The sequence below is a fragment of the Triticum dicoccoides genome, chromosome 2B, assembly GCF_002162155.2.
Source record: "Triticum dicoccoides isolate Atlit2015 ecotype Zavitan chromosome 2B, WEW_v2.0, whole genome shotgun sequence".
NCBI classification, from domain to species: Eukaryota; Viridiplantae; Streptophyta; class Magnoliopsida; order Poales; family Poaceae; genus Triticum; species Triticum dicoccoides.
This window is the reverse complement of record NC_041383.1, coordinates 721,282,142-721,305,229: the sequence shown is the minus strand read 5'-3', so window position 1 is coordinate 721,305,229 and position 23,088 is coordinate 721,282,142. Positions and strand designations below refer to the sequence as shown.

Genomic DNA, 23,088 nt, shown 5'->3' with positions numbered 1-23,088 from the left:
TGCTAGATAAAAGTGATGATATGTTGGGTGAAGAAATGGACCGCACTAAAACCTTGACTGATAATCTTCAGAGACTTCAGTCCAAGTTTGACAACCTTCAAGGTCGTCATAACACTCTCTTATCTGATCATGAGAAGCTTTCTTATGAATTTCTTCAAAGAAAGCAATATCTTGAGAAGCTAAGAGTGAGTTATGAAGATCTTCAGAAGGAGCGCGATTCATTACTTGCTCAACAAATCAGCGCTACTCGGGAAGAATTTGTTCATCCATGTCTGAAGTGCATTGAACGTGAATCTGCTAATTCTTCACCTGAATGTTCAAATGCTTCTAATGTTACAAATTCTTCACTTGTCTCTGCTATCATTAATTCCTCATCTGAGGACATTGCTAGTACCACTGATGATGCAGGGCTAAAGGAACTCTACACGACAGGCATGTACAAAAGCCTCAAAGGGCATCAGATTCTTTGTGATGTGCTTAAAAAGCAGATCCTCAAAGAGCCTCAGAGGAAACTCAATGTTGATGGAACATATTGGAAGCCTGAGCAGTACCCCAAAACCTCATGGGTTGCTGCAAAGGGACCTCCAGTTGATCCATCCAATTTATTTGGCTTTACATGTGAATCTCCTCATTCTTCTATTGAGTCATTTGACTCCAACTATAAACTGTTCAAAAATTAGAATGGTGAAGTATTTGCTAGATATGTTGGCACTAACTGCAGGAATGGTTCCCCTATGAAGAAAATCTGGGTTCCCAAAAGTTGTCTTGAAAGTCTTCAAGTGAATGTCCTCATGACACCACCTGTGAAGAATAGGAACCCCAGATCAAATTCTTCATATGAACCTAATTCTTCATATGGATCCAAGTCCTCATACGGACCAAATTCCTCATGTGGATCAAATTCCTCAACAGGATCAAAATCCTCACATGATCATCATCGTGCTAACCCCTCTGTTTCGCAGGGTAGAGCTAAGGGCTATGAATATGAGCATTATTCTTCAAATCATTATGTTCATAAGTCCTCGAAGAATTTCTCTGCTTATTCATATCTTACCCTAACCCCTCTCATGTGAAACGAAGCGGACTGGCTTCTATGCCACCTTTCTCATATGGTGCTCGCAGAGTGATGAATTCTTTGCCACCCCTTCAGATGTGGGTGGTGAAGAAAAAGAACTAATCTCTTATGCAGGGTCAGGTCTCCAGACGTGCTCAAAACGTCTGAAGAATTTGCTGGAGACTTGAACAGTGCCTGAAAGGACGCGGGCTAATCATGAAGAAATGAATTCTCATTTCTCACATCCTCATACTATTTTATCTGTGATATTGCTTGATGAAATTGATCTAATGATATTGATGTCATATCCTTCACTGATGAAGTATATGAGTTCATAAGTTGCACTAATTCATCTGCAGGATGATCAACCCAAAGCAAATGAGTGGGTCCTCGATAGTGGATGTACGAATCACATGACTGGTGACAAGAATCTATTGATGGATGATCCTTTATCACCGTCGCATCTCAAGCATATAATCTTCGCTGACAAAGGCAAAAGTCAGGTATTGGGTCTAGGTAAGGTTGCGATCTCAAAGGATTGACACATGGACAAAGTCATGCTTGTCGAGTCCTTAGGATACAACCTCGTGTCTGTCTCAATGCTTTGTGATCTCGATATGGTTGTTGTCTTTGGAAAATATCGTTGTGTTGTGATCATGGAAGCTGACCATTCCAAAGTCTCGAAGGCTTTAGGAGAGGAGACTTGTACATTTTTGATTTCTCTATAGGACCACAACCAGCCGTATGCCTACTTTCAAAAGCTTCAGAAGGCTGGCTATGGCATCGACGACTTGGTCATGCAAGCATGAGGAATTTGCACACGCTTGCGAAGAAGAAGCATGTCATTGGCATTGAGAACATCAAATTCCTCAGGGATCACTTATGTGGAGCCTGTGAAGCTAGAAAGATGACAAAGGCCAAGCATCCAGCGAATACTATCATGACTACCACTCGACCATTTGAATTGCTTCACATGGATATCTTTGGTCCTAATCATTATTCTGCAATTCTAAATGATGCAACTCAATATGGGTTTGTTATTGTTGATGATTATTCTCGTTAAACATGGGTGCACATTGTCACTTACAAACATGAGGTGCAGGAAGTCTTCAAACGATTTTCCTCGAGGGCTTCAACCAACTTTGGTGTGAAGATCAAGCACATCAGAAGTGACAGTGGGACCGAGTTCAAGAATTCTGGTCTTGATGGCTATCTTGATGAACTTGGTATTACTCATGAGCTATCTGCTCCTTATACTCCTCAGCAGAATGGCATCGTGGAGCGGAAGAACAGGACCCTTGTTGAGATGGCTTGCACTATGCTTGACGAATACAAGACACCTCGTCAATTCTGGATTGAGGCCATTTATACTGCGTGCCACGTCATCAATAGGGTATATCTTCACAAATTCTTCAAGAAGACTGCCTATGAACTCCTCGCTGATAAGAAACCCAATGTGAGTTACTTCAAAGTCTTCGGTGCTAAATGCTGGATTAGAGATCCTCATCACAATTCTAAATTTGCACCGAAAGCACATGAGGGTTTTATGCTTGGTTATGGAAAGGACTCGCACACCTACAGAGTCTTCAACAGCGTTCTTCACAAAGTTGTTGAAACTGTAGATGTGCGGTTCAATGAGACTAATGGCTCACAAAGAGAGCACCTACCTTCTGTGTTAGATGAACCAGCACTTGAAGAATCTATCAAGTTCAAGGCTACTGAGGATGCCATTCCCATCGAAGAATCTGCTGAAGAATTCATTCCAGAACGTGATGAACATTGAGCTGGCGCACCTGAAGAAAATGGTGCTGAGGAAAATGCTCCTGAAGAGAATGCGGATCAAATTCCTCGAAGACAACCCGCTCATCCTCGTATTGCAAATGAAGTGCAAGTCGAGAAGATCATTGATGACATTGAAGCACCAGGTCCTCTCACACGCTCAAAAGCTTCACATTTGTCTAACTTTTGTGGGCACTTTGCTTTTGTCTCTATCACAGAGCCCACTAAGATAGATGAAGCATTTCTAGAGCCTGAGTGGATTCAAGCTATGCAAGAAGAATTACATCAGTTCGAGCTCAACAATGTCTGGGAACTGGTCAAACGTCCATATCCTCGCAAGCAGAACATTATTGGCACAAAGTGGATCTATCGAAACAAGCAAGATGAAAATGGCCTTGTGGTGAGGAATAAGGCACAACTTGTAGCTCAAGGCTACACACAGGTTGAAGGAATTGATTTCGATGAAACTTTTGCACCTGTTGCTAGACTTGAGGCTATTCACATATTACTTGCTTATGCTAACCATCATAATATCACCTTATATCAAATGGATGTGAAAAGTGCATTCGGGTAAGCTTGAGGAAGAAGTATATGTTGCTCAACCCCCAGGTTTTGAAGATCCAAAGGATCCTGACAAAGTCTTCAGACTCAACAAGGCCCTGTATGGCCTCAAGCAAGCCCCTCGGGCGTGGTATGATACTTTGAAGGAATTCCTCATGAAGAAAGGCTTCAAACCCGGTTCACTCGACCCTACTCTTTTCACTAAGTCATATGATGATGAATTGTTTGTGTGCCGAATATATGTTGATGATATTATCTTTGGCTGTACTGATGGACGTTATAGTGATGAATTTGCCTATACAATGAGTGAAGAATATCAAATGTCTATGATGGGAGAGTTGAAATTCTTTTTAGGTCTTCAAATTCGTCAACAGCGCAATGGCATATTCATTTCTCAGGAGAAATACCTCAAGGACGTATTGAGGAAATTCGGCATGCAAGACTGCAAAGGGGTCAAAATTCCAATGCCCACAAATGGCCATCTATGCATTGATGAAAATGGTAAAGACTTCGATCAAAAGGTATAACGCTCCATGATTGGCTCTTTATTGTATCTATGTGCATCTAGGCCATATATTATGCTTAGTGTTTGCATGTGTGCCCGATTTCAAGCTACACCGAAGGAATCACACCATAAGGCTTTGAAGCATATTCTTCGATATCTAGCTCACACACCAACACTTGGATTATGGTATCCCAAGGGCTCTTCATTCGATCTCATTGGATATTCAGACTCTGACTATGCTGGCGGTCGCATGGACCGCAAGTCTACATCAGGCACATATCATTTCCTCGGACGATCTTTGCTCTGTTGGTCCTCGAAGAAACAGAACTGTGTATCACTCTCAACTGCAGAAGCTGAGTACATTGATGCTGGATCATGCTGTGCTCAATTACTTTGGATGAAGCAAACACTCAAGGACTATGGCATCAACGTGAAGAATGTGCCTCTCTACTGCGACAATGAGAGTGCTATCAAGATTGCTCATAACCCAGTTCAGCACTCAAAGACCAAGCACATCCAGATTCGTCATCATTTTTTTGTGATCATGTGTTGAAGGGAGACATCTCCATCGACCACGCAAGCACTGGAGATCAGCTGGCCGATATCTTCACTAAGCCCTTGGATGAGAAGAGATTTAGCAAGTCGCGGTGTGAGCTAAATATCCTAGAATCTTCTAATGTTCTCTGAAATGGACACACATCCTAACACTTATGCTGACTTGATGACTTAGATGCGCAACACATGAAGTAACGTTTTTCTTCAATCAATGAAGACTAACCCGTGTGAAGAAATTAATTAAGAAATTGATTCTCGGAGCCCTACGACAATTGTACGCGGTGTCTGAAATCAGCTTTCTTATATGGTGGGTCACGCCACCAACCAAAGTTGAAAATCTTCAATTTGAGTTTTTATTCGTTTTTGAAATTCCTCAGTTTTTTTAAATTCTTCAACTTTGCATTGTCTTCACTCTTTCCGGTGTTGTTCTTCATTTGAAAATATATGTATGAGTTTTATGTCCTCTAAAACATTCACTTATTGCTAATTTTGCAAGTTGATTTCTTCTGCTCAGTGAATGTGATCGGACCCTTCCCCCTCTATGCTAAACTCAACCTGGTCTATTCACAAATTCTTCATGTGCGTTCTATTTGAAACTCGTTCAAAATCTTCATTGTGTCCTTGACAGCTGAAGAAATTGTGAACGGAAATTTTAATATATCTGATCTGAATTTTCGGCTTTGCCTCTCAAACCATTTCGCATCCCACGACAATACTTATCTATTCACCCACGATCCTACACGATCGCCAACTCTCAGTACGTGGGTGACACATGTCAAGCGAATGAGAAGGGCCAGGGGCACGTTCGTCCAAAATCTTCGGGCGTACAATTTTTCACTTCCACTATAAATACCCCCGCCTCTTCCTCACTTCAATTTTTACTCCCCTCGCTCTCACTCCTGCTCGAGCTTCCCGAAACCCTAGCACCGCCGCTACTTCATCGTCATCGGTGAGGAAGAGCTTAACGGCCTCAACCTCGTCACTGTCGTACTCGCGCCAGTTGCGGATTTCTTCACTCTGCCGCCGCCGTAGCCGTCTTCCTCTACCAAGTTAGGGCGTGGAAGATCTGAACTGACGAACTTCACATCTACACTTCTCAGTTTGTTTTGTTCTTCATCTCGGGTAATTAAAAGTTACTTTTACTACCCTATTTGATTCTTTTGTTTTATTGAAAATCTTCAAAGGTGTTTATTCTTCAAATCTTCACACACATGAACACCTCACATGTCATCGGCTCTTGATTCGTTTCTCTAAGCAATGTTTTTGTTCAAGATTCCTCAATTGTATGGATTTTCGATCTATACAACTCTAGAACCTAAGACAAAGAACGCTTAGTGAAATTCCTCAAGACTCATCTGGTCAAATTCCTCAAACCTATTCTTTTTTGAAAAACCTTCTGAGAACGCATATGACCTCTCCAAATTCCTCGCAACTATACTCTGTTCACAGGTACAAATGTCTGCTGCTGAATCACTAGGTTCTCATCAACTTAACTCATTTGCAGCGTTCCTCGAAGAAAAGTTGCACACCTCTTCAGAAACCTCAGTTGTTCATATTCCTCAGCTGAAGAAAATGGCTGATAAGAAGCCACAGAAGGGAGGAAAGAGGCCTGAGGTCAATACTGCATTTGAAATCCCTGAGGACATTTATGCTGGATACTGCACTTCTAATGAGGCCAAGTTTGGCAAGGAGGACAAGAATTAGCGCAAGGAGCACATACAACGGCTAGAGAGGAGATGGGCACGAGAATGGAGGTAGTACAGGTATGTTACTCCCAAGTATATGAAGAAATTCGTGCTCAACCCTCCATGCTCAAGACCTCCATTGGCACCAGGCCAAGTGGCAGATCCCACCAGCCTCAAGCGCAGTGAGGACTATGCTAATGAATGGGCAAAGCGCCAGGCCAAACTGGCCAAGCAAGCAAAAGAAGCAGTGAAGAAATTCAATGCAGACTCTACTGCTGCCTCTGCTGAGGCCTCCACTAGTCATCCGAAGAAGGCGATGCCTAAGAAGCCTGCTCATAAGTCAAGCGCTTCTCCCTCAATGCCCTCACGGCCAAGCTCCTCAGCAATGCCCTCAAGGCCAGATTCTTCAAAGCCCTCATGGCCAATTCCTCAGTCTGCTCCTCCTCCTACAAAGTCTTCAGCTCCTCCGACAAAGTCTTCAGCTGCTCCGACCAGATCCTCGGCACCTGTGCATCTCGCCACATGCCAATGGACCCAAGGCATCTCAATTGCCTCCGGAGCATCTGCAAGTTCCTCAGCTGCACCAAAATCTTCAGCTGGCCCCTCTCTGCTGAAGAAAAAGGCCACTACTGGACGCAGCCTTCTACCAAGTCCTCACAAGAAGCAGGTAGCCTTCCAAGTGCCCTCTAATGATGATGAGGCTGATGATGAAGAACTTACCAAAATCATCAAAGACAGGCAAGCCAGGGCCGCTAGAGCCAAAGGCAGCAATGTGCCACTGATGTTGGATCCAAAGTTGATCCTCGATTTCATTGACCTATGGCACAAGGGCCCTAACACACCTTTGCCTGAGATGAATCTCACACTGGGTCAAAGTCATGTTCTTACTGCCTTCATTGAGGAAGAGAAGTGGAAATATGAAGAAGGCAGAAGGCTGAAGAAAGCGCAATACAAGAAAAAGCACTACCTCAAGGACAATGTCCTCACTCTCACCACTGAACAACTCATTGAATTGCAAGCTGAAATCAAGCAATTGAGTGATGAATTAAATCGCTACTATGCTGATTGGAAGGGCGCCAAGGTGCGGTTCGTCAATCTGACGAAGAAATTCACTTCAAGTGTTGCTCCTACTGTGCACATTGAAGTTACTCAGGCTGAAGCATCTGCTCAGCCTACTGAAGAACATGCCAGCACCGCTGAAGACAATCAGGCTTCTGAAGAAAATGAGAGTACCAGAGCTGATGACTCCATTCCAGCCGCTGAAGAAATTGCCAGGGCATCAACTAGTGGTGCACCTGAAGAAAGTGAAGAAGTCAGGGCAACAGCATCAGTTGCGCCTGAAGAAATTGAACCCAAGTCCTCTGCACCTCCTGCGCCTACACCAGCTCCAATCCTTCCATCTGCATCAGATGCAAAGAAGACAAAGGCTGTCGAGCGTGCATCTATGAAGAAAAGGAAGGCATCAACTTCATCAAACTCTTCAGCTCCGAAGAAAATGAAGCCTCTGACAAGTTCAACGGAAAATCCAATTGTGTCGTTCATGTCTCCTACATGCCATCAAAGGACCTTGTTCCTTTTGGTGAAGATTATGAGATTCCTAATGAATCAGATGAAGAAACTCCTTCTGCTGCTTCGACAGAGCAGTTGGATGAAGAAATTAAAGTGGACAAGATTCCTTCAACCCCAGTTATTTCCTCACCTATGCCTCAGTTCACTGCTGAAGAGGAAGGTGTTGAAGAAATGGAAGATGAGGATGTGGACATTGGTTGTACCACTCTTGTGCTCAATGATGAGTTTTGGGACAGTCAGCACCCCAACTCTCCAATGTTCACTCCGCTCCAAGCAATTCCTCAGTCCCCTGCTGCTACTGAAGTGCAAACGGGACCTGACGAACCTCAAGCAACCCCGTCTGTCCATGAAGAAATTCCATCCACTAGTGTTGATGAAATTGTAAATGAAGAATTAAAGAACCAGGCTGAAGCTGCAGAAGAGCATGAGGAACCTGAGATTGCGATTCCTGAGGTGGTAATGCAACTCACTGACACCCCTTAACCCAAGCCAAAGGATCCCTTCTCAAAGAAGCCAAAATTCAAGGCTGATGATTTCTTCGGCGAGCATGTGTTCTTCACTGAATTCAACCCATATGACAATGCCCGTCTTAGAAGGAAGCGCTTCTGGACTGCCAGCCAGACCAACTTCTATTCTTCGGTACTCTTCAACAAGGACAAAGTCTTCGACCACGAGCATATTCCTCACATGGACATGGAATCAATGCCTTGCTTCTCTCCGGTCCTCAGCATGCTTCATGATGCAGGCTTGCTCAACTTTTGCACTGACATAGTGGACTGGAATGAAGAGCTCATTCTTCAGTTCTATGCAATGCTGCACATCACTGGTGAAGCTAATGACATCAACACTTGCGTGTTGGACTGGATGACCGAAAATACTCACTACAAGGCACCGGTGTCTGAATTGCTTCATGCCTTGCCACTCAGTCCTCCACCTGAAGGTGCGCGCTATCTGTACGATGAGCCTGAACTCACTGCTCACTATATGCAAGTGCTCATGAAGCCGCTGAAGCCTGGTCAAGCCTCAAGGACCAAATTCCTTGTGAAGGAATTACTCTATGTGCCTAGAACCATCTACCGCATTCTAACGAAGACCATGAGTCCTATCAAAGGCCATGACTCATCCAATGAAGAAGTTATCGGGATGATGAAGAATATGCTTTTCAACATAATGCAGGGAATCCCCATCAACTATCATGATTTCTTCATGAGGACTCTAGCGAATGTTGCACTTTCACCTTTTGAGCTGAAGCCTTACGCGCCGTGGATCATGAGATTCCTCAGAACAAGGTCTTCACTCAACTACAAGGCTGATTTTCATAATCACCTCAGCTACTTGCCCCCTCTTGAAGTCCTCAAGCGGACAATTTCCTCATCTGATGAGAAGGGCAAGTCACCAGCCGTAAGGCATTCGTCCATTGGATGGTCAGTTCCACAAAGCTGCATCTTACTCCACCAATGATGACTCTTCCACTCATGATTCTGCTACCAATGATACCAAGTCAAGTCCTCAAGCTACTGCTCCTCGTGTGATGACTGGCCGTGAACTGCTTATAAGTCTTCACCAGAAGGTGGATCGCAACCACAAATGGGCTAAGCGTCAGTTTGGATCTATTCTTCACAACATGAATTCTACACATAATGCAGTGAAGAAAAACCATTACTACCTCCATGAAGTGTTTGATCGCACCTGGGCTATTCTGTCACATCTATATGGTGAAGAAGATCTGAAGCAAATGGGCTTCAAGGAAGACTTTGACTGGTCTGCTCCTCCACCGAAGAAACTCAAGAAGGTCAAGGTTCCTCCCTTGGTCGCCAGTTCATATTCTTCATTGCGTGACACGGACGAGTACGAAGACTTGGACGACACTGCAGCAGGCCCTACAACGACTCAAGACCCTGACAACACTGGCACTCCTCCATCATCATGATATTCTTCATGGGTGTTAGTCCTCAGTTTCAACCCTTTTGGTCATTCGATGACAAAGGGGGAGAAATTTGAGTTAGTCTTCAAGTGGGTCTATCTTATATGGGCATTTTTTTCTAAGTTACAACTCTCGTTCTTTTGATGACTTTGCTGGATCGAGTTGTAATCTTAAACTCTATGGTGGCCTGATACTTTTATCGAGTTCTTCTGCATGCTTATTCCTCATTAATGTCATTACACACATGCTGAATTACATCAGTCACCATATTTCATCATGCCTTTCAAATTCTTCATATTTATGTCAAATGCGTGTATGAATTACAAGATATAGGGGGAGATCTCCATGATTATACTCTTCAAGTGTGCATTGCTTCAAAAGCAAAAAATTTCATGATGCACATCTTCAAGGGGAATTCTTCTATATCTTGCAATCAAATTCCTCAATGTCAATACTTACACTTCATATATTTATCCTCGTTGAAAACTTAACCTATATTGTCATCAATCACCAAAAAGGGGGAGATTGTAAGTGCATCTAGTGCCCCTTAGTGATTTTGGTGTATTGAAGACTTATAGGTTAAGGGGCTGATGCGTTTGTGAGTGTACACAGGTCTATAAGTCTATGAGGTGTTTGATATTTACTGAGAAAGTCGACCCCTAAAAATGAACTTCTTCAACTGAAGACTTTGGATTTCTGAAGACTTTCTGAAGATTTTGAAAGTGAAGAAATTGGTGTGACCTTGAAGACTTGGCAATCATTCGAGGAACATGAAGCGTGAAGACTCCGTATTTCATTGTTTCATTTTCTCTTTCTTGAGTCATAGGAAACACCGTACTGTTAAAGGGGGTCGAGGAAATACTAAGGAAAAATTTTCAAGTGATGCTCAACTCAAAATCCTACACCTACCAATCCCTTCGAGTAAAGCCATTGGAAATCTCTCACAGTTCAGTCATATTCTTCAGTGACAGAGACGAAGTTCTTCTGGTCTCTGAGGAATTTGTTCTGACTGGGGAGTTAGGAATTCGCCAGTGCGGATTGCCTACACAGTTAGGAACATGATAGTTGATACGTCTCCAACGTATCTACTTTTCCAAACAGTTTTACCCTTGTTTTGGACTCTAACTTGCATGATTTGAATGAAACTAACCCGGACTGACGCTGTTTTCAGCAGAACTGCCATGATGTTGTTTTATGTGTAGAAAAGAAAAGTTCTCGGAATGTCCTGAAAATCCACGGAGGAACTTTTTGGAATTAATAAGAATTTATGGGCGAAAGAAATACACCAGGGGGCCCAGAGCCTGTCCACGAGACAAGGGGGCGCCCCCCCTGTAGGGCGTGCCCCCCTATCTCGTGGTCTCCCTGGACCTCCACCGACCTCAACACCAACTCCATATATTCCGTCCAAGCCCTAATCTCTCTCGAGTGGGCTGATCTGGAGTCCGTTCGGGGCTCCGGAGAGGGGGATTCGCCGCTGTCGTCATCATCAACCATCCGCCATCACCAATTTCATGATGCTCACCGTCGTGAGTGAGTAATTCCATCGTAGGCTTGCTGGACGGTGATGGGTTGGATGTGATTTACCATGTAATCAAGTTAGTTTTGTTAGGGTTTGATCCCTAGTATCCACTATGTTCTGAGATTGATGTTGCTATGACTTTGCTATGCTTAATGCTTGTCACTAGGGCCCAAGTGCCATGATTTCAGATATGAACCTATTATGTTTTCATGAATATATGTGTGTTCTTGATCCTATCTTGCAAGTCTATAGTCACCTATTATGTGTTATGATCCGACAACCCCGAAGTGACAATAATCGGGATACTTCTCGGTGATGACCGTAGTTTGAGGAGTTCATGTATTCACTATGTGTTAATGCTTTGGCTCGGTTCTCTCTTAAAAGGAGGCCTTAATATCCCTTAGTTTCCGTTAGGACCCCGCTGCCACGGGAGGGTAGGACAAAAGATGTCATGCAAGTTCTTTTCCATAAGCACGTATGACTATTTACAGAATACATGCCTACATTACATTGATGAATTGGAGCTAGTTCTGTATCACCCTATGTTATAGATATTACATTAGGAATCGCATCCGGCATAATTATCCATCACTGATCCATTGCCTACGAGCTTTTCATATATTGTCCTCCGCTTATTTACTTTTCCGTTGCTACTGTTACAACTGCTACAAAAACACAAAAACATTTATCTTTACTATTGTTACTGTTACCATTATTATCATACTACCTTGCTACTAAATACCTTTCTGCAGATACTAAGTTATCTAGGAATGGTTGAATTGACAACTCGACTACTAATACTCAAGAATATTCTTTGGCTCCCCTTGTGTCGAATCAATAAATTTGGGTTGTACTTCACCCTTGAAAGCTGTTGCGATCCCCTACACTTGTGGGTTATCAAGACTAATTTCTGGCGCCGTTGCCGGGGAGCATAGCTCTATTCTCTGAGTCACTTGGGATTTATATCTGTTGATCACTATGAAGAACTTGAAAGACGCTAAAACCAAGATTTTTCCCTCAACTACGAGGGGAGGTAAGGAACTGCCATCTAGCTCTGCACTAGATTCTCCTTCCGTTATTAGTAGGATTGCAACACCTAAACCTGCTACTGCTATGAATTCTGATATGTCGCATGTTATTGATGATGCCACTTCTGCTATGCATGATGAAACTACTTTTGTGCGTGAGACTACTTTGCCATTGGGTGAATTTCTTGATGAACAACTTGCTAGAGTTAGGGGGAATGAAAATATTGAAGATGCTATTATTGATGATAGTGATGATGAAGGTTCTCCCAATGATTATGTATTGCATGTTGTTCCTAAGGGTTATGTTATGAATGAAGAAGCTGCTAGGGAAATCTTTGCTTGTAATGATAGATATGATCTTAAGAAATTATTAGCTAAATGGAAGCAGCAGTCTCTTAATGCTAGAATGAAACCTGGCCTTGCTTTTGCTAGTTCACCTATCTGTGTTACTGATAAGGATTATGAATTCTCTGTTGATCCTAAGATTATTACTCTAGTTGAATCTGATCCTTTTTATGGCCTTGAATCTGAAATTGTTGTGGCACATCTTACCAAGTCGAATGATATAGCTACCTTGTTTACTCATCATGAGAAGTCTCGCTATTTTTATATCCTTAAGATATTTATGTTCTCATTAAAGGGTGATGCTAAAACTTGGTATAATTCTCTTGCTCCTGGCTGTGTGCGTAGTCCCCAGGATATGATTTATTACTTCTCTGCTAAATATTTCCCTGCTCATAAGAAACAAGCTGCCTTGCGGGAAATATATAATTTTGTGCAAATCAAAGAAGAGAGTCTCCCACAAGCTTGGGGGAGGCTTCTCCGGTTACTTAATGCTTTGCCTGATCATCCTCTTAAGAAAAATGAAATACTTGATATCTATTATAATGGACTAACTGATGCTTCCAAGGACTACTTGGATAGTTGTGCTGGTTGTGTTTTCAGGGGAAGAACAGTCGACGAAGCTGAAATATTATTGAATAATATGTTGACTAATGAAAATAATTGGACTCTTCCTGAGCCTATTCCTGAAGCAATTCCTGAACCAATTGAGCCAATTCCTGAGCCTATTCCTAAACCTACTCCAAAGAAGAGAGGTGTTTTATTTCTCAGTCCTGAAGATATGCAAGAGGCAAAGAAATCAATGAAAGAAAAAGGTATTAAAACTGAAGATGTTAAGAATTTACCTCCTATTGAAGAAATACATGGTCTTAATATACCGCCTATTGAAGAACCACATTGTCTTGATAACCCGACACAGGTAGTAAAGGTAAATTCTCTCTATAGATATGATAAAGTTGAAGTCCCCTCTACTAAATTTCATAGCCCATGCTTAGATGAATTTGATGAGTTTATGGCTAGACAAGAAAATTTTAATGCTTATGTTGGTAGAGAGTTAAAGAATAATGCTTTCGAGATAGGACGTGTAAGTGACAATATGGCTAGAGTTAAAGATGAACTTCACCTCGTTAGCAAATATGCTTCCATGGTTGCTACTCAAGCTGAGCAAGTTCTTAAAGCTCAAAATTATTTGCTTGATGAATTAAATAATAAAAATGACTTTGCTGTTAGAGTGGCTACTAGAACTGGTAGAATGACTCAGGAACCTTTGTATCCTGAAGGCCACCCTAAGAGAATCGAGCAAGATTCTCAGAGAAATAATTTAGAGGCACCTAGTTCTTCCAAAAAGAAGAAAAAGAAAAATGATACGACTTTGCATGCTTCTAGTGAACCTACTGTAGACACACCTGAGAATCCCAATGATATTTCTATCTCTGATGCTGAAACACAATCAGGTGATGAACATGAACCTAGTGATAATGTTAATGATAATGTTCATGTTGATGCTCAACCTAGCAAAAACAATGATTTAGAGATTGAACCTACTGTTGATCTTGATAACCCACAATCAAAGAATCAACATTATGATAAGAGAGACTTTGTTCCTAGGAAGCACGGTAAAGAAAGAGAACCATTGGTTCAGAAACTCATGCCCTTTCCTTCTAAACCATCCAAGTCAAAGAATGATGAGGATTTTGAGCGCTTTGCTGAAATGATTAGACCTATTTTCTTATGTATGCGTTTAACTGATATGCTAAAAGTAAATCCTTATGCTAAGTATATAAAGGATATCATTACAAACAAAAGAAAGATATCGGAAGCTGAAATTTCCACCATGCTTGCTAATTACACTTTTAAGGGTGGAATACCAAAGAAGCTTGGAGATCCAGGGGTACCGACTATACCATGCTCCATTAAAAGAAATTACGTTAGAACTGCTTTATGTGATCTTGGAGCCGGTGTTAGTGTTATGCCTCTCTCTTTATATCGTAGACTTGAATTGAATAAGTTGACACCTACTGAAATATCTTTGCAAATGGCTGATAAATCAACTGGTATACCTGTCGGCATTTGTGAGGATGTGCCTATTGTGGTTGCAAATGTCACTATCTTAACGGACTTTGTTATTCTTGATATTCCCGAGGACGATAGTATGTCTATCATTCTTGGTAGACCCTTTTTGAACACTGCAGGGGCTGTTATTGATTGCAACAAAGGCAATGTCACTTTTCATGTTAATGGTAATGAGCATATGGTACACTTTCCGAGGAAACAATCTCAAGTTCATAGCATCAATTCTATTGAAAAAGTTCCAACTATTATTTTAGGAGGTTTTGAATTTCCTCTCCATACTGTCAAGAAAAAGTATGATATTTTTATTGTTGGGGATTTTCATATCCCCATTGAGGTAACTTAGTGTTATCCGAAATTTCTCTGGTTCCATGCCATTCGGAATGAGTTTGTTAACAAGACTTGATCAACCTTGTTAGTGGGTTCATTTTGACGATCACGAGATGGATGAAACTAGAAGGCACAACCTTCTGTACCCTCTTTTTACTTTCTGTTATTTAGATTAAATAAAGCAAAAATAGTATTATCCGTCTGTTTTCTGAATTATCCGTGCATTAAAAAATAGTCCGAAAATAAAAGTGCTTCAAATGCCCTGCAAATTTAGTATTATTTTTTCTGGATTATTTGAGGATTTTAGGCACTGAAAACACTGCAGGAGGGGCAAGCACCAGTCCACGAGAGTGGAGGGCACACCCCCCCCCCTATAGGGCACGCCCTCCTGTCTCGTGGGCCCCTGGTGGCCCCCCTCCACTTATGCCAGCACCCACACACTTCATATTCTACCCAAAAAAATCCCCATCCAGCTCAAGCACGAGTTCTAGATCATTTTGCTGCGATTTTCGATCCCCTTGGTCAAAGCTCCATTCACAAAACTGCTTTGGGAGATTGTTGCTTGGTATGTGACTCCTCCATTGGTCCAATTAGTTTTTATTCTAGTGCTTTATTCTTTGCAAATCCTTACTGCCTTGGTGACCCTGTTCTTGAGCTTTCATGTTAAATTGTTGAGGTCCCAAGCAATTCCAATGCATGATATAGGCTCTAGGCACTTGTAGGAGTAGTTACTATCAATCTTGTTTAGTTTTATGCACTTTTATTTTGAAGTTACTAAAAAATTTAGAAATTTTCAGAAAAAGAAATATGCTTAGGAGAATGTACCAAGGTGGTTCCTCGGTGAAGAAAGGACCCAGGATTGCTATACGTGAGCAAGATGTTGAATTGCCGAGGAACGCAGATGTACGAGCTTGTGAGTGGCCATCCGATGATTTTATGGTCAAAGCGGGCTTTAAGGAGGAATTTGACGCGTATGTGCGTAATGCCGAGCTGGAGGACTTCTTACAAGATAAGTGTCCTCAGTACTACCAATTGACTGATTCCTTTATGCGGAAGTTTAAATATAACTGCACACGTAATTCTCCTAGTGTCCTATTTGATACTAGATTAGAAACGCGCCTTGGCGCGAGAGTGCCGGTCACAACGCAATGGCAAGGTAGTGAATGCTCAGTTTAGTAGGAAATCAAGTTTAGCGTACGTATTCAAACAGGATGCAACAAAATAAAAGGAAGAAGAAACATTCACATGTAATAGGAGCAAAACATCATTGAGTTCAACATCGTCATGAAACTATAAGACAGCATACAGTAGGTTAAAAAGCTCGGTTTCCATAAACATTTGAATCACAACCACCATGGCCCAGATAGAAAGATGTCCCATATAAACCATGAACACAGAGCCTCCAACCATCCACAAATTGAATATGTACAGATAAGAATTGACTTGTTCTTGTTTTGGTTGCTGACAAGCAAAACTAGTCCACTAGCTGTATTCTCATTGGTGGCAACCTGAAGAAAAAAATATAAGATTGGCTCAAAAAAGATACTCGACAGATACTCCATTATCAACAAAATAGGTGAACAACTGGTATAAAAATTAGCTGAGCAACACAAGATTTTGACAGCAAACATCCTACCACAAACGATGAAAACCGAACATAAGCAAACCCCCCACAAAAAAGAAAGCCTAACAATAATAGTAGATAGATCTATTAAGGCACAATCCTTGATTAAAATACAGCCGCTAAACTAAAATACGAACAGAGAAATATGGGAGAAGATGAGCACCTGCAACAGGATGGTCAAGCATGACATATTACCAGCTCACAGCAGTCACCAATCCAATAGAAAATCCTAACCCTAGAACATTAACGGGGCAACAAAAGACCTAGATGAGCACCTGGAAATAACAAATCAAACGGAAAAAATGGAGCAACGGTCAGAGAGAGAGAGAGAGAGAGAGAGAGAGAGAGAGGGGACCTGGAGTAGAACTGCGGCCAAGTGCAGTGCCTCACGATGGAGGAGGAGGAGCAACGGGGGAGCACCAGCAGTGGGCATAGAAGGAGGAGTGACGGGGGTGCATCGAGCGCCTCCGACGGGTGGTCCTCACCCTGCGTCTCTACCCTCGCTGCTCTTCGGTCGAAGTGACAGTGCATAGTGGACAACGGATCTTGTGGCGTGGGCTGTGATGGATGACGCGGAGCTCGCGGTGGGGGGCGTGGCGGAGGAGGCGGAGCTGGGGACAGGGACCGAAGATGGCGGCGGCGGCAAGACGCATCGCGCACGTGCGTGCGGGAAAGGTGGGGCTCCTTTGGTTTTCAGTTCCTCCTGCAAGCAGACGACTGGGCAAATGAGACGTGGGGAAAAATAAGAAGCGGACAAGGGCAAAAGAAATGAACCTTTGTCACGGCGACGAGGCAACGTCAAGCCGGAAGGGCGTCGGATCTGGCGGAAAGGGGCGGAGCGGAGAGAAAGGGACGAATAAGAGAAGGTGGCCTGGACGAGGACGGCGGAGCTAACATTTCCAGGGCTAACTGCAACAGGGCCTTGTGCTCCATCACGAGAAGCTATTGACCTATACATGCAAAAAAAAACAATCTTCAATTTCAGTTAAAGTGAGTAAACATACATAGTGTCTAAGTTTTACAGGTTTGGAAATATTGTAATCTCTAAATTGTAGTGAATGGTAACTACCAACCTAAATTAAATTTTCTATCTTCTTCTATGGAATAAGATAGACCTACCAGATTACAAGTCAGATTCTAATGAATCTTAATCATTCACAAGCCTATAGATTAAAATACACTCATGTGGTATAACCTAATTACTAATTAACCTGCATAGCTACAGATCACGTCATCTATCCAAATGATATGTGCTTATTTGGTAACCAGCAAAAATTTACCTAACTCTATAATTATCTTCCAATTACTACTGCAACCTGCAAGAAATAATTAATTTGCAGACATGCATGAGAGGTATTCAGGAAACAAAAAAATACTACTGCTCCAATAACTACTATAAACTGAAAGAAATACAATACTTAATTTTATACATACAGAGAAGGATTCACGGAACAAAAAATCTGCTCCAATTACTATTGTACTAAAGAAATACCTAATATGCAGACATACATGAGAGGGATTCAGGAACAAAAAAATACTACTGCTCCAAATACTACTGTAAACTAAAAGAAATACTTAATTTGCAACATACATGAGAGCGATCCAGGGACCAAGCACAAGTTGCACACCCACATACAGGAACACCGGACGTACATGAGAGAGATTCAGGGAACAAAAGAAACTCACTTTGAACACCGGATGTTTGTTGTGTTCATCACCTCCTTGGTACGGTCATGTTCCTGTTCTTGGCCTGCGTCCATCTCCCAGCACCCCCGTGCTGCTGCACTCCTGGTCCTGCAAGCAGCAAAGCTCTTTGTATGCCGTGCCACTCTGTAGTGCGCTCCGCATCGCAGCTCAAAGACTTGCGCCAACCCGCCACTTTACCTGTGCATGCGAGAAGAAGTCGAGAAGGAGGGGTCGAGGTGATTTGGAGTTGGGCTACCATTGTACAATACCATGGGTTATATTTGCATGATGAGATGAGGTAAGTGCATCAATTACCAAGTTAATTAAGTTAAAATAACCATTAGACTATCCCCAAAGTTAACTATATGGAATCATTTAACTTTACAGATTGCTACCTTTCAATTGGCAAATATCACATCTTGGTATGCAGATGCATGGGCACTAACAAAACTTCCAATACTATAAGAAAATAAATAAAACGAGGTTATTTTAATTAGTTGTGATTCTATCTACCATTGATTTATGATTACTTTCAGGATAAATATTAAGTTCTTCGAATTGTGCAAGAAACACTAATAATTGCTGGTGGTATTCAGATATCTCGCTCCGTCGCAATACTTCAGATATTGGGAAAAACATCTTTATAACCATTAAGTACAACTGACATCTACTTATCCCAGGTTTAAAATGTGGGTTCGACCAAAGTGTGAGTGTGTGCTCTTGGTTTCTTCTAGATTAATAATATGTATGCGACAAACAAGACTGGCATATTTTTCAAAAGACAACTAATATTGAGTACTGTATTTAATACTTCCAAATTATGATAAGTAAGCAGACCATGTATAACTACCTAGCTAATGATGATTTCCTACCTTCAGGCTTTGCCTTTTACCTTGAGCTCACACCAAGATTAGTACCTGCAAAACAGTAGGTATACAATTCAGTGTCAAGCAAAGACAAAGGAAAGGAAAATGAAAGAAGAAGAAGAAGAAGAGAAAGAAAAGGGGATAGCTAGAATCCAAAGACCCCACCAAAAGTGAAATAAGATGTAAAAAAGATGACAAAATCTGAGCTAAAATAATCTGGATCAGATCCACGGTGCAGTCCCACACCCCAACCAAATCCAAGTGAGACCAAACATGGTGTGTAAAATATGAACCTGTAGAAATAAACTACATTGTACCTGCACACGCAAGCCAGCCGAGGGAAATCATGAGGCAGCAAATCAAATGATAAATACCTGCAGAAACAACAAGCAGTAGACAAACAAACACTAACAACTAGGTCAAGAGAAGGATGAGAAAGAGACAAAGGGGAATCTGGATCAGATCCATGGTGCATCCCCTCTCACAAATCCACAGCAACCAGGGGATAAATGGCGGAGGGGACCAAATGCATCAACATAAAGATTTAAACATATGGTTGAATAATACAGAACAAAGGAAATTGTTGCTGGGATTGAGCCATCCTACTGCTGGTTGTTGCAACACATTGCTGCAATTCGTATAATTTCAGTGTAAGTAGCAAGCAGCCAAGCACATAGGTATAGAACCAGGTTTATCTATCCTCTTGAAAGTCCTAACTTCATAATAAAATCAAAGTCACCAAATCAAGTAGATGAATAATGTGCGAACAAAAGTATATCAAATTTCGAGAAGAAAACAAATACTTAATGAAGAACATGATATGACAATGATGCAAAGAAAATCAATATTCATATGAATCGTTTAAATAACTCTGGTCAATATAATCACACATGATTAGAAGGAAAGAACTGCATCGATATTGGCCAGGGCCATCGCCGCTCAACACCGCAAGAACAGATCATCGCTCACCTGAACCAAGGCACAAATCCAAAGTTGTCTGTGGCTAGTGTAAGACCATTGGGGTACCAAAGCCCATAGAACTGTCTCATGCATATCTGATCAATCTGCAAGCAAATGTTACAAAGTAAACGCACGAGGTTAACCATTTTTCAGGGACAACTTCTGAAAAAGCAGCATACGCTACAAAAAACATAGGAGCAATGTTGAAAGATAGGTCCAACCATGAAAATCCATTGGTAGCACACAAAACAACAAAGAAGGCAATAAAAAATTACTAACTTGCACATCCCATATTTAATTTCAAACTGAGCATAGATATGAACCTGAACTATTTTATCTAGACATATGATTAGGATAAATCTATGGTTACAATAAGCCTAAAAGAGCTAGATGTACATGCCTGAGACACCGTAGATTTTCTATTCAAGCATATAGTCAGGATAATCTGAAATAAGTAGGACCTACAGGCCTAAATACTGCAGATTCAATCACATGTTAAATTTTAGCTCTTGCTAAGCTTATTACCTAAACTACATGGCTGTTGTCCACATGGGGAGACAGAGATGTGAGAGAGAGAAGGTAGTGAGGAGAAGGAAGAAAAGGGGCACAGTTCCCCGATGACTCACTGGCGCGGCCGGTTGCCGGAGGAGAAGATGTCGCGGTGCAGGAGCAAGGACGAGGCGCGCTGTGCTCTGTCTAGTCGAGGCATCCATGGCGGTGTTCCTGTGAAAAAGTGGAGGAAGAGAGAGGTGAGGAGCAGTAGGGGAGAAGAACAAGAAGAGAGAGAGAGAGGGAGGCGGGTCGAAGGGGATCCTGGCAGCGGAGGAACTGGAGGCGCAAGGAGAAGAATGGGTGAGAGAGAGAGACCTTGTCATCGCCTCGCTCCCGTCCTGGCCCTCCCCGTGTTGGGCTAGACGAGGTGGAGCTCCACCTGCTGCCGACGAGAAGGTATGGATGCAGTGGAGCTCGGGGCGGGCATTGGAGAGAGGCGCGGCAGCAGGGCAGGGAGGCGCGACGGTGGGGTAGGGAGGGGAGAGGAGGCGGCGGCGAGGCGGGAGGAGCAGGGCGCAGGGGAGGAGAGGAGGTTGCGGCGAGGTAGTAGGAGGGAAGGAGGAGAGGAGAGGGTGGGGGCGCTCCTCCTGCCTGTGCAGGTAAGGACAACGGCGACGACACCGGGGAAGTGGACGGCGGCGGTCCGGTGGGCTAGGCGAAGTAGACGGCTGCGGCGGCGGGAGCTGCTAGGGTTAGGGACGCGGACGACTGCGGGGGACGCCACCTCCCGTGCTACCTCGGCCCCCGTGAAGAGGAGGAGGGTGCCGACAGAGATGACGGCAGCGTAGGGCAGGGAGGTGGGCGCGGAGAGCGTTCAGAAGGAGAGGAGGTGGCGGTGAGGCGGGAGGAGCGGGGCGCGGGGGAGGAGAGGAGGCGGCAGCGAGTGCGGGAGGGAGGAGACGGGTAGGTCACCCCACGGCAGCGCCCCCTTTTTATACCCCTGCACGCGGAATGACTGAAATGCCCTCAATGGGACAGTGAAATTACGCACAGTGGCACGAACGAGACGGTAACTATTCATTCCAGCAGTAACTTTTTTTGATCCGACGGCCCAGCCTTCTCCAGATCTCGATCGGACGGACGAAAACGCATCAAGGGGAACGATCGGACGACCGAGAGTGCCTAAGCTCTGAGGTGGCTCGGGAGTGACTGCCATCCTTATTTTTGGATTTATGATACATCTTACACCATGGACTTAGAGGATTTTACAAATGCTTGCAAACTCCCGCGGTGGGGTAATATTAATGATCCTCACAAATCTGAATTTAGAGATTTTCTTGCTAGTATTATGTGGGAGAATCTAGGGACATAGCACAAGCTACCATAGGAAGCATCCATTTTCCTGCTATACATTATTTTTCTCCCTTCATTGGTAGATGTATTAACAGTAAGGATGAAGCATGTCACATGTGTGTCCCTGATCTGTGTGTCCTCAAGAGTGCTGTGTTAGGTTATAAAGGTTATAACTTGGGGGCAATAGTTGCACGAAGGTTGTAGAATAATAGTAGAAAGGGAAATTTCTTTGGAGGAATTTATGCAACCCGTGTGGCTAATTATCTTAATATAGCCCCACGAGAGGGGGATATGATTTTACCCCCTGTTTATTTGGATAAAGAAGTTATGTTTAATCATCATTTTCTTGAGAGGAATGAACAATTCCTCCATTATCGACTAATCTATGACAGACGCAATGTCGTCCCTGTTACTCTTCCTGCTCCCTACCTTTTTGATTGTCAGGCAAAAGGAAGATATGTTGTCACCAGGGAGGAAGCAGCTGAATACGAGAGGGGAGTGGAGGGAGCTCGCCAACACGCTGCGGCTCAGGAGGCGGTTGCCGCTGCATCTTAGTACAACCCCGTTTCACTTATGGATATCAGCCAGGCGATCCTTGGTATTAGACCAACTTAGGCCAAAAGCCTAAGCTTGGGGGAGTATGTATTTCTCACCGACTTTACATTCATGTTCACACACTAGTCGTCGGTGCTCATACTCTTTCATTGTATTATCCATGCTAGTTTAAATTCCTTTTTCTAGTTTTCTTCTTCTGTGCTTGATAAACCTTGACAAAAAACAAAAAAATTAGTTAGTTTAGTTTCCATGCTTGTAGTAGAAATTAAAATGAAAACCCAAAAAGATTTCTAGTTCTTCTTCTTTCTTGTTGGGAGCTTTCCCGTGTAAATAGTTTTATTTTCTTTTCTTTCCTTTGGGGGTCTAGAAGACCATATTGAAAATGCTTAGCGGCTCTCATATGCATGATGGTTTATTTAATTTAGAGCCCATATTACTTGTCTTCTCTTTTGAGTTGAATGCTTGTAGATTCCAGATTAGTCCAATGCACATGCACGCTTATTATTATACACATCGTTCGGTCGTGCAAGTGAAAGGCAATAATGACGATATATGATGGACTTATTGGGATGAGAAAAGTTGGTATAAACTTGACCTCTCTTGTTTTTGTAAATATGGTGAGTTCATCGTT

At 42.7% G+C, this 23,088-nt stretch overlaps 1 pseudogene; it reads right to left on the bottom strand.

Moving 5' to 3' along the window:
* LOC119361249 overlaps positions 1–20,770 on the bottom strand; it is a 60,874-nt pseudogene extending 40,104 nt beyond the window's left edge.
* Between the last annotated feature and the right edge of the window lie 2,318 nt (positions 20,771–23,088).